The sequence below is a fragment of the Elephas maximus genome, chromosome 6, assembly GCF_024166365.1.
Source record: "Elephas maximus indicus isolate mEleMax1 chromosome 6, mEleMax1 primary haplotype, whole genome shotgun sequence".
NCBI classification, from domain to species: Eukaryota; Metazoa; Chordata; class Mammalia; order Proboscidea; family Elephantidae; genus Elephas; species Elephas maximus.
Window position 1 is genome coordinate 24085065 of NC_064824.1, and position 12546 is coordinate 24097610.

Consider the following 12546-nt stretch of genomic DNA (forward strand, 5'->3'; position numbering starts at 1 on the left):
TGTTCATAATCACTAGCCATTAGAGAAATGCAAATCAAAACCACAATGAAATACCGTATCACCTCAACATTACTTGTACACATCAAAAAAAAAACAGAAAATTAAATGTTGGAGGGGACCAGGGAGATCGGAATTCTTATGCACTGCTGATAGGAATGCAAAATGGTACAACAATTTTGGGAAACGATATGGCACTTCCTTAAAAAGCTAGAAATAGAAACACCAACTCCTAGGAATATATCCTAGAGACATAAGAGCCGTCACAAAAATAGACATATGCACACCCATGTTCATTGCTGCATTGTTCACATGAGCAAAAAGATGGAAACAACCTAGATACCCACCAACAGTTGAATGGATAAACAAACTATGGTACATACACACAATGGAGTGCTACAAAATGATAAAGAACAATGATCAATCTTCAAAGCATCTCACAACATGGATGCCTCTGGGGGGCATCATGCTGAATGAAATAAGTCAATCACAAAAGGACAGATATTGTATGAGATCACTACTATAAAAATTCATGAAAAGTTTTACACACAAAAAGAAACAATCTTTGATGGTTACAAAGGAGAGGAGCGGTGAGGATGAAAAAACATTAGACAATAGATAAGTTGTAAGTTTGGTGAAGGGTAGGACAGTACAGAATACTGGGGAAGCCAGGACAACTTGTCTAAGGCAAGCTCCATAGACACATCTGAACTCCCTGAGGGACCAAATTACTGGGCTGAGGATTTTGGGGGCCATGGTCTCATGGAATAACTAGCTCATTTGGCAAATCACAGTTTATATAGAATATGCTCTAAATTGCTTTTGAGCAGCCGTCTAAGATGCTCCACTGGCCTTACCCAGTCTGGAGCACGGGAGAATGAAGAACACCAAAGACACAAGGGAAAAATTAACCCAAATGACTAATGGACCACAGGTAATACAGCTTCCAGTAGACTGAGTCCAGCACAATCAGATGGTGCCCAGCTACCACCAACAACTGCTCTGACAGGGATCACAACAGAGGTTCCCAGACAGAGCTGCAGAAAAAGGTAGAAAGAAATTCTAACCCTACCACCCAAAAAAGACCAGACTTACTGGTCTGACAGAGACTGGAGAAACTTCAAGAGTATGACCCCCAGGTACCCTTTTAGCTCAGTAATGAAGTCACTTCTGAGGTCCAACCTTCACCCACAGATTAGACAGGCCCATAAAACAAAATGAGACTAAAGGGGCAAGGACAAGTACGCAGGAGGGGACTGGATAGCTGCTAATAGAGAACCCAAATTTGAGAAGGGGAGAGTGTTGACATGTCATGGGATTGGCAACCAATGTCACAAAACAATATGTGTACTAATTGTTTAATAAGAAGCTAGTTTGTTCTGTAAATCTTCATCTAAAGTATTAAAAAAAAAAAAAATGATGAGCTACCAAAACATCTTGGAACATGGATGAACGTAGAGGACATTATGCTGAGTGAAATAAGTCAATAATAAAAGGGCAAATATTGCTCAATCTCACTTTTATAAGAACAGCTGTACCTACAGAACTTTCACAAGAACAGCTATATCTACAGAGACCAGCGTTTATTGGTGGTTACTGTGGGTGGGGGGAAAAAGGGGGCTCATTTATAAACAGTAGTCACTTTTTACTTATAGTTATGGAAAAGGTAGCATAGCTTAACCATGATAACTGATGGCAGTAGATTGTATACACACACACACACACACACACACAGGCACACAAAACTGATGTTTAGATGAACGCTGTATTATGTATAATTCTGCAACAACCAAAATACATATGTGTGTTTTTATGTATACATATATATGTGTGTGTACCTGTGTGTGTGTGTGTATATATATTAAAAAAATAAGGATCATAGAAATTGATTCTCCTTAGGCATAACCATCACCTCACAGGATTTGATTTATTGGTTCGAAGACTTAGAGTCATAGTCCCTTGGGACAACTTGGTCATTCGGCATAATATATTTCATAAAGTTGATTTTCCACATCCTAGTCTGATGAGTAGCATCTGGAGTTTTAAAAGCTTGCAAGTGACCATCTAAGATACAATATTGCTCTCTGCCCATCTGGAGCAAAAGAAAAAAATGAAATCCAGGACTCAATCTACATGACTAATTGTCTACATGAACCTCTACCCTGAGACAAGAAGAAATAGTAGAAGGGGCCCAGTGACCACTACTGAACCTATGATCAGGATGACAATAAATGGATCCTGATAGACAGGGAGAAAAATATGAACCAGAACATTAGATTTCAAAAAATCCAGATTTAGTGGGCCCACCGAAAGAGGAGGAGTCCCCAAGACTATTAACCTGAAATATTATTTAAGCCTTGAACTGAAACTGTCCTCTCAAGTCATCTTTTAAATAACAGGATAGCTCGTAAAATAGTGGATATCACCTTTGAGTACTGTGCTCTAAATAAAAACCAACAACTCTATGGAACCAAATGGTCAACAAATACTCTAAAGCATAAATGAGTAAGTTGGGGGCTGGGGGAGGCTGTGAGGCTAGGTCAATGGAAACAGAACAGTTAGAATGGAAGAATGAGAGTGTTGATAGAATGTGAAGAATCTAACCAATATCATTTAACAATATGTATAGAAATTGTTGAACGGGAATTGGTTTTGCTGTGTACACTTTCAAGAAAATGCAATAAAATATTTAAAAAAGAGAAAGAAACACTTGCTTCGTGTCTGAAAAATGCCATTTTTCTTAACTATTCCAATCCATATCTGAATGTTGTAATAATCAAATTATTGCCTTGATTGTTGCTGTCACTTTCTTTTAAAAAATGTTGAACTCCCAAGAGTAATGATGATCTCTTGGAAGTCAGTTTCAGATGGACAGATTGTGCTTAAAAAATAGGCTGATATCAACTAAGAGTTGAATTAATCCTTGCCCTTCTAAATATGAGATAATCTGATTCTGGTCAGTTTCCAACATAAACATGGTAACTGAGATTTCATATTTTGAGTCCCACATGCCAGCAATTTGCAGAATTTTAAAGCAACAGTGTTTTTCTTTGCCTGAAAACAAAAGAAATCCTAGAGGTTTAGATCTTAAATTATAACAATTAGATTTAAAACAGTTGGCATCGAAGCTCTAACTCATTGTGCAACTGTTGCTCGCAAGGTGACTGTATTTATTAAACCCAAGTTGAACATTTGTTGATAAAAGCTTAACTACAAAGAAATCTCTTCTCCTCCCATTCCCACCTTTTTTTTTTTTAAGTATTTACAATTCTGAACAAAATGCATTTTATTAAATACTGATCTTTTCTGAGTTCCTAAGCAAAATGAGCAGACTCATTTCAGAAAATTAAGTCTACCTTTTTTTAAACTCTTTTATTCTATAACAGAATAATGTAAGTGATAGTGCTACTAAGGAAATAATCATAGAAATTATCTAAATCATTGTTTTCAAAAATTAACACAGCTAGGAAATGGTAATCAAACACTCATAGGTTTCAAGAACAGGATTAAATAGTTCTTGCTTGAGGCAGGGCCAAGATGTGGGAGTAGTCAAATGCTTCCAATGGTCCCTCTTACAACCAGAAAAAAAAGCAAGTGAATCAATTATATAAGACAAATTAGGAGCCCTGAACATCAAATGCAAAGTTAAGACATTACACTTGGTCATGGAGGAGGGAGTGAAGGTTCAGAAGCATCAAGGAGTTGCCGGACCTTACTCAACTGGAACCAGCGCCCCTCAGGTCTGACATCCGGGTGCTACTGGGGCATGGTGGGCGATAGTGGTCAGGACGCGTTTTCCACAGTGAGAGAGGGCAAGCGGCACAGAGCCTACTCACATCTCTGGAATCAATGCTCTTGGCAAAGGATAAGTACTTGCATCTAATTCACTCCACGGATTGCAAAGCACCCCTTTAGAAAGACCTCTCTCCCATTTTTCTGATCACAGCCCCTGAGCCGGCTTCAGTGGCAGTCAATTTCCCTGGGCCTGAGATAGGTTCTGATGTGTGCCCTGAGCCATTCTTCTGTCCTTGGAGAAGGAACAGATTAACAAATGGGTAAAAAATAATCTGCCAGCACCCCTAAACTGGGAACTCAGGGGAGAAGCAGCTCCAGTCCAGGCACAAGTGGTCCATGGACTTTGAATGCCTTTCATCCCTGCATGAACTTGTGTGGGCCCATTTCAGCAGCTTAGGCCCTTGTTGGCACAGTTCAATGGTATATGGGCCTGAAGTCTGCCTTCAACTGTTTGAGCTGTGTAGTGGAGAGGCAGATTTTTGATGTTTGACATCACTCTGCCTATTAAGTAAGGTATTCACCTACCCACATTAGGTGCCTAGCCACCTATGACAAGGGGTCCAGCGAAAAGTGGTGCCTCCCAGCCCTTACAGCGAAAAGCATTGGGAGCCGATGGTCTGGCTGCAGAGCCCAACCACTTGTGTCCTGTAGAGAACAGGGATGTGTTTTCCTCACAGACACTTGGGGGATAGTTGTCAGCCCTTGCCATGCTCAGAACATGACCCCTGCTGCAACCAGATACCTGTACCTACATCACTCACCCCTGCTTCTCTAAGACTGTAGGTGAGAGCCTTCACTACACACTTGGTGACCAATTACCTGGACACATGAGCTGAATCCATACAAGAAAAGTGAATGGACTCCTAGGCTCATGCACCTGGTAACAGCTCTAGCCATTTGGTGACAGGATGTTAGTGCTTCAAAGACACCAACAATCAGTCTAGCACACTCGAGGAGCTTATCTGGGCATATCAATACAAACAAAACAAGAAGCTAGGATACAGTAAGCAAACAAAATAAATTAATACAATAATTTATAGATGGCTCAGAGACAACAGTTGATATAAAATCACATAAAGGCGCAGACCATGATGGCTTCAGCAAGCTCCCAAAACAAAGATTCAAGAAATCTTCCAGATGAGGATAACTTCCTGGGATTAACGGAGGTAAAATACAAAAGATAAATATACAGAACTGTTCAAGAGATCAGGAAGTAGATCAGGCAAAATGCAGAACAAGCAAAGGAACACACAGGTAAAGCAGTCAAGGAAATTAAGAAGGTCATTCAAGAGCATAATGACAAGCTTAATAGGCTACAAGAATCCATAGAGAGATAGCCATCAGAAGTTCAGAAGATTAAAAATAAAATTTCAGAACTACACAAATAATAGAAAGCCAGAGGAGCAGAATTGAGGAAATGGAAGTCAGTATTAGTGAGGTTGAAGATAAAACAGTTGGCATGAATATATTCAAAGAAAAAAGATAAAAGAATTAAAAAAAATGAACAAACCCTAAGAATCACTTGGGACACTATCAAAAGAAATAACCTATGAGTGATTGGAGTACCAGAACAGGGAGGGAGAACAGAAAATACAAAAAGAATTTTTGGAAATTTGTTAGCAGAAAACTTCCTTGATAGCAGGAAAGAAGAGAAGATATCTATCCAAGATGCTCATGGAAGCCCACACAAGGTAGATCCCAAAAGAAAGTCACCAAGACATATAATCAAACTTTCCAAAACCAAATATAAACAGGGTATTTTAAGAGAGGCTAAGGATAAACAAAAAATCATCTACAAAGGAGAGTCAATAAGAATAAGCTTGGACTATTCAGCAGAAAACATGCAGGCCAGAAGGCAATGGGATGACACATATAAAGCCCTGAAGGAAACAAAATTGCCAGCCAAGAATCATATATTCGACACAACTGTCTCTCAAACATGGAAGTGAAATTAGGACTTTTCCAGATAAACAGAAGCATAAGGAATTTGCAAAAACCAAACCAAAACTACCAGAAATACTAAAGGGAGTCCTCTTGTTAGAAAACCAATAATATCAGATAACAACCCAAGACTAGAACAAGGGACATAGCAACCAGATATCAACCCAGATACAGAAAACACAAAAGTAAATCAAGATTAAAAAAACTTAAAACAGGGAGACGGAGATGTCATTACGTAAAAGATGACAACACTAAACCAATAAAGAGGGACTAAAAAAAGTAGTCATAGACCTTTCATATGGAGAGGAAACCAAGGCAGTATAAAGAGATAAATGTTTGGTTTAAACTTAGAAAAATAGAGGTAAATATTAAGGTAACCACAAAGGAGACTAATAATCCTACACATCAAAATAAAATACAAGAAAAAAATAAATACTCAGCAAAAACAAAATCAACAAAACAAGTAAGAAAAAATACAATACATAAAGAAAAACTACTCAGCACAAAAAATTAAATGGAACAAAGAAACTGTCAACAACACACAAAAAAAGACATCAAAATGACCATACTAAACTCATATCTATCCATAATTACACTGAATATAAATAAATTAAATGCATGAATAAAGAGACAGAGAGTGGCAGAATGGATAAAAAAATATGATCCGTCTATATGCTGCCTACAAGAGACACACGTTAAACTTAAAGACACAAACAAACTAAAACTCAAAGGGTGGAAAAAATATATCAATCAAACAACAATCAAAAAAGAGTAGGAGTGGCAATATTAATTTCTGAGAAAACAGACTTAAAGTTAAATCTACCACAAAGGATAAAGAAGGACACTATATGATGATTAAAGGGACAATATACCAGAAGGACATAAATAAAATAAATATTTATGCACCCAATGACAGGGCTCCAAAATACATAAAACAAACTCTAACATCATTGAAAAGTGAGATAGACAGCTCCACAATAATAGTAGGAGACCTCACAACACCACTTTCGGTGAAGGAGAGAAATACAGAAAGAGGCTCAATAAAGATGCAGAAGATCTAAATGCCACAATCAACCAAACTGACCTCATAGATATATACAGAACAATCCACCCAACAGCAGCCAAGCATACTTTCTTTTCTAGTGCACATGGAACATTCTCTAGAATAGACCACATATTAAGTCACAAAGCAAGCCTTAAAAGAATCCAAAACATTGAAACATTACAATGCATCTCTCTGACCATAAAGCGATAAAAATAGAAATCAGTAACAGAAAAAGCAAGAGAAAGAAATCAAACATACGGAAACTGAACAACAACTTGCTCAAAAACTATTGGGTTATAGAAGAAATTAAGGACAGAATAAAGAAATTTATAGAATCCAATAAGGATGAAACATTTACTAACAGAAACTTAGAGACACAGCTAAAGCAGTGCTCAGAGGTTGGTTTATAGCAATAAATGCACACATCCAAAAAGAAGAAAAGGCCAAAATCAAAGAATTATCCCTACAACTTGAACAAATAGGAAGAGAGCAACAAAAGAAACCCTCAGGCACCAGAAGAAAGCAAATAATAAAAATAGAGCAGAACTAAATGAAATAGAGGACAGAAAAACAATTGAAAGAGTTAACAAGTCCAAAGCTGGTTCTTTGAAAAGATTAACAAAATTGATAAACCGTTGGTGAAACTGACAAAGGAAAAAAAGGAGATGAAGCAAATAACCAGAATAAGACATGAGATGGGCAATATCACAACAGACCCAACTGAAATGAAAAGAATCATACCAGATTACTATGAAAAGTTGTACTCTAACAAATTTGAAAACGTAGAAGAAATGGACAAATTTCTAGAAACGCACTACCTACCTAAACTAACAAAAACAGAGGTAGAATGACTAAATAAACCTATAACAAAAGAAGACACTGAAAACGTAATTAAAAAACTCCCCCGCCCCCCGCAAAAAAAAGCCCTGGCCCTGACACTTTCATTGGAGAATTCTATAAAACTTTCAGAGAAGAATTAACACCACTACTACAAAAGGCATTTCAGAGCGTAGAAAAGGATGGAATACTCCCAAACCCATTCTATGAAGCCAGCATAATTCTGATACCAAAACCAGGTAAAGACACCACAAAAAAGAGAGAAAATTACAGACCTATATCCCTCATGAACATAGACGCAAAAATCTTCAACAAAATTATAATCAATCGCATTCCACAACATATCAAAAAAATACTTCACCGTGACCAAGTGGGATTAATACCAGGTATGCAGGGATGGTTCAACATTAGAAAAACAGTCAATGCTATCCATAGTAGAAACAAAATGAAAGACAAGAACCACATGATCTTATTAATTGATGCAGAAAAGGTATTTGACAAAGTCCAACACCCAGGCATGATAAAAACTCTCAGCAAAATAGGAATAGAACAGAAAATCCTCAGCATAATAAACAGCATTTATATAAAGCCAACAGCCAACATCATCCTGAATGGAGAGAGCCTTGAGGTGAGGAACCATACAAGGATGCCCTTTATCACCACTCTTATTCAACATTGTGCTGGAGGTCCTAGCCAGAGCGATTAGGCTAGATAAAAGAAATAAAAGGCATCTAAGTTGATAAGGAAGAAGTAAAAATATCTCTATTTGCAGATGACGTGATCTTATACACAGAAAACCCTAAGGAATCCACAAGAAACCACTGAAACTAATAGAAGAGTTCAGCATAGTATCAGGATGCATTATAAACATACACAAATTAGTTAGATTTCTCTACACCAGCAAAGAGAATATAGAAGAGAAAATCACCAAATCAGTACAATTTACAATAGCCCCCAAGAAGATAAAATACTTAATGTCTTAGTCATCTAGTGCTGCTATAACAGAAATACCACAAGTTGATAGCTTTAACAAAGAGAAGCTTATTTTCTCACAGTAAAGTAGGCTAAAAGTCCAAATTCAGGATGTCAGCTCCAGGGGAAGGTTTTCCCTCTCTGCTGGCCTTCTCACCAATGTTCCCCCTGACTAGGAGCTTCTTCGCTCAGGGATCCCAGGTCTAAAGGATGCACTCTGCTCCAGGCACTGTTTTCTTGGTGGTATGAGGTCCCCCTGTCTCTCTGCTTGCTTCTATCTTTTATATGTCAAGAGATTGTTCAAGACACAATCCAGTCCTGTAAGTTGAGTCCTGCCTCACTAACTCAACTGCAGCCCATCCACCCTCATTAACATCACAGAGGCAGGATTTACGACAAATAGAAAAATCACACAATACCGGGAATCATGGCCCAGCCCAATTGATACACACATTTTTGAGGGAACATCATTCAATCCACGACACTTAGGGATAAATCTAACCAGAGATTTAGAAGACCTATACAAAGAAAACTACAAGACACTACTGCAAGAAACTGAAAGAGACCTACATAAGTGTAAAAACATATGTTGCTCATGGATAGAAAGACTCAACATTGTAAAAATGTCTATTCTACCCAAAGCTATCTATAGTTACAATGCAATCCCAACCCAAACACCAATGACATTTTTTAAAGAGATGGAGAAACAAATCACCAACTTCATATGGAAGGGAAAGAGGCCCCAGATACATAAAGCATTACTGAAAAAGGACAAAGTGAGAGACCTCACACTACCTGATTTTAGAACCTATTATACAACCACAGTAGTCAAAACAGCCTGGTACTGGTACAACAACAGATACATAGACCAATGGAACAGAATTGAGAATCCAGACATCAATCCCTCCATATATGAGCAGCTGATATTTGACAAAGGCCTGAAGGTTGTTAAACAGGGAAAAGGTAGTCTCTTTAACAAGTGGTGCTGGCATAACTGGATATCCATCTGCAAAAAAATGAAACAAGACCCATGCCTCACACGACATACAAAAACTAACTCAAAATGGATACATAGACCTAAATACAAAATCTAAAACTAGAAAGATCATGGGAAAAAAAAAAGGGGGGGGGACAACACTAGGAGCCCTAATACCTGGCATAGAGAGTATACAAAACATTACCAACAATGCACAAATACCAGAAGAAAAGCTAGATAACTGTGAGCTCCTAAAAATCACTTATGCTCATCCAAAGACTTCACAAAAACAAGAAAAAGATTATCTACAGACTGGGGAAAAGTTTTTGGCTATGACAAATCTGAACAGCTTCTGATCTCTAAAATCTACATGATACTGCAAAAACTCAACAACAAAAAGACACATAACCCAGTTAGAAAAATGGGCAAAGGATATGAACAGGCACTTCACCAAAAAAGACATTCAGGGGGCTAACGGATACATGAGGAAATGCTCACGATCATTAGCCATCAGAGAAATGTAAATCAAAACTACATTGAGATACCATCTCACCCCAATAAGGCTAGCATTAATCCCAAAAACACAAAATGATAAATGTTGGAGGGGTTGTAGAGAGACTGGAACACTTATACCCTGCTGGTGGAAATGTAAAATGGTACAGCCACTTTGGAAATCGATTTGGCACTCCTTAAAAAGCTAGAAATAGAACTACCATACAATCCAGCAATCCCACTCCTTGGAATATATCCTAGAGAAATAAGAGCCCTCACAGGAACAGATATATGCACACCCATGTTTGTTGCAGCACTGTTCACAATAGCAAAAAGACAGAAGCAACCAAGTTGCCCATCAATGGAAGAATGGATAAATAAATTATGGTATGTTCACATAACGGAATACTATGCAGTGATTAAGAACAGTGATGAATCCATGGAGTATCTCATAACACAGAGGAATCTGGAAGGCATTAAGCTGAGTGAAATTAGTCAGTTGCAAAAGGACAAATATTGTATAAGACCACAATTATAAGAACTCAAGAAAAAGTTTAAGCACAAAAGAAAATATTCTTTGATGACTACAAGGGTGGGGAGGGAGGGAGAGGGATATTCAATAATTAGACAGTAGACAAGAACTATTTTAGGCGAAGGGAAACACAACACACAATACAGGGGAGGTCAGCACAACTGGACTAAACCAAAAGCAAAGACGATTCCTGAATCAACCAAATACTTTGAAGACCAGAGTAGCTGGGACAGGCACCTGGGGACCATGATTTCAGGGGACATCTAGGTCAACTGGGATAACAAAATGCATCTCACTTTGGTGAGTGGCGTCTGGGATCTTAAATGCTAGCAAGTGGCCATCTAAGATACATCACCTGGTCTCAACCCACCTGGAGCAAAGGAGAATGAAGAACACCAAAGACACAAAGTAAATTTGAGCCTGAGAGACAGAAAGGGCCATGTAAACCAGAGGCTCCATCAGCCTGAGACCAGAACTAGATGGTGCCTGGCTACCACCAATGACTGCCCTGACAGGGTACACAACAGAGAATCCCTGATGGAGCAGGAGAACAATGAGATGCAGACCTCAAATTCTTGTAAAAAGACCAGCCTTAATGGTCTGACTGAGACTAGAGGTATCCTGGAGGTCACGGTCCCCCAACCCTCTGTTAGCCCCAAACTGGTACCATTCCCCAAACCAACTCTTCAGACAGTGAATGGACTGGAATATAAGACAGAAAATGATATTGGTGAGGAGTGAGTTTTTGGCTCAAATAGACACATGAGACTAGGTGAGAAGCTCCTGTCTGGAGGTGAGATGAGAAAGCAAGTGAGGACAGGAGTTGGTTGAGCGGACAAAGGAACACAGGGTTGAGAGGATGAGTGTGCTGTCTCATTAGGGGAAGAGGAGCTAGGAGTACATAGCAAGGTGTGTATAAGTTTTTATATGAAAGACTGACTTGATTTGTAAGCTTTCCCTTAAAGCATAATAAATTAAAAAAATAGTTTCTTTTGCTTATCTTAGTGTTCAAAAATTTATGGTAGTACAATTTAATCCATTTTTTCCTATGATGAGAATCAGAGAGAAAGCTTTGATTAAAAGAGAGATCTCAATCTTCACCAACTTCTTCATAATTTAAAGCTAAGTTCAGTAAAAATATAAATTGCTATGATATTTTGAACATTACTGACTCAACCTTAAAAAGGAAAATGATACCTCTAGGTAAATCAGCTTTTGAAAATGAGGGTCATTATTGTCTAGTTTAAGTCTATGCCATCCATGGCTGCCTGTTTCTATGACTACAGATGACCAATATATCGATCTGATGCAAGCGTTCTGTTGTTCTTATTTTGCGCAGCTGTTTTCTAGCTGTAGATGATCGCATCTGCGGATGAGATCAATTAGATTTCTGTAACAGGAATGTTCCAACTGGAGTCTGAGAAATTCAGATATTTCTGGGCTTTCTTCAAGACTGTAGAGCTACTTTGAGCATAATATCTTGAAGTGGCGTTGAAAATCCAACTGGAACAGGATCTATCATGAAGAAAGAGCTTGATAACTAATGATATGTTATTTATCGTGGGAGAATAAATGACATCACATTTGCAACAGTTTTCATTTTCTCACCTAGGTATCATCAGATTTCTAGCCACTTAGTGGGCAGGGCTCTTTTCACTACATTTCATTTTACACTGGAGACAAAGCATCTCTGCTTTGAGGTTTCTCTGACAGAGTGTGACACACAAGGAGGCTCAATCTCCCCCATTTTGTTGTTTTTAGAAATTTAAATTCTAATTGTTCAACTCATAAATATTTTGCATGGAAGAAACCCTCATGAAGAGTTGCAGAACATTGTCAGAATTTGTTATGTCTGGAAAATCAGTGGCAAATATCAGGAGGGAAATTGCTAGGGCATTTATCAGGAGAACACTGAGAGAGCCGTGGAAGGACACTTGTTTGCAAGGTTCAAGCATCACC